Consider the following 1,017-nt stretch of genomic DNA (forward strand, 5'->3'; position numbering starts at 1 on the left):
GAATTCGGACAGGCCTTGTCGCCACGCTATGACGTAATCGGCCTACAAATCCGTCCTTCGAAGGATGCAGACCCTGAATTCGGACACAGCTATTATGTCTATGGCTAAGCTCCACCGTTAGCCTCCATGTTTAGTTCCGCAAACAATGAGCACTTCTTCTTTTTATGGCAGTTGGCAGAACACAGAGTACTGACGCTATTGCGCCCTCTACTGCGCATGAGGGACACTTTCAGGTCGTTTGCCTGTTCACACTGCAGAACACATACAGCCCTTCACTTCTAGATCTAGAAATGATTAGATGTTTAATATTATTTTAATCAGACTGAGTTGTGTTTATTTGACATTAAGCATTGAGTCGTTAGCATGGAGCTGTGAGTCTTGAGCCTTTACTTAGATTATTTCCAGATAATATATTGCATTGTTTAGGTTAAAACAACATTTATGATAAAGGAGATACATAAGTATTGTTTTATTTGTTCACTTGTGTTTATTTATTTGCCTAATTAGCCACTACAGGGCTTGATTTGACTATCAGTAAGTGTCAAATCAAGCCTTCAACAACAAAAAATGGGATGTTTAGTACCGGTTACCTTCATGCTGACTAAAGTGGTAGTTGCCATCAATCAGTTTCATTCAACTGGACATGAGGTGGGCTAGACCATGATCCATTTTTTGCTTTATTCTAGGCTTCATTTGGATTTTGGAAATATAATAAATTGTATTAGGGTAACAGCTGTCGGAATTGCATGTTCCCCACTGACATGATTTCCTATTATTTTCCTCAAAATCTCTGACTGCAGCATGATAAACACTGGCAATATTTTCAGAGGACAGTTAGGTCTGCATATTCAGGCAATTTGTTTTTTGTTTGCAACAAAAAAAATTAAAAACAAAAAACAGACTAGGCTGGCGTGGAAAGCCTTGACCCCGTGCTCTTGCGTTTCAAAATAAAAAACTAAAAAACTCAAGCTAACCATTTTTCTCAGGTGACCAAATGTCCGGTATTATGTTTCTCAC

This window comes from Poecilia formosa, unplaced genomic scaffold, assembly GCF_000485575.1.
Source record: "Poecilia formosa unplaced genomic scaffold, Poecilia_formosa-5.1.2 Scaffold919, whole genome shotgun sequence".
Taxonomy (NCBI): domain Eukaryota; kingdom Metazoa; phylum Chordata; class Actinopteri; order Cyprinodontiformes; family Poeciliidae; genus Poecilia; species Poecilia formosa.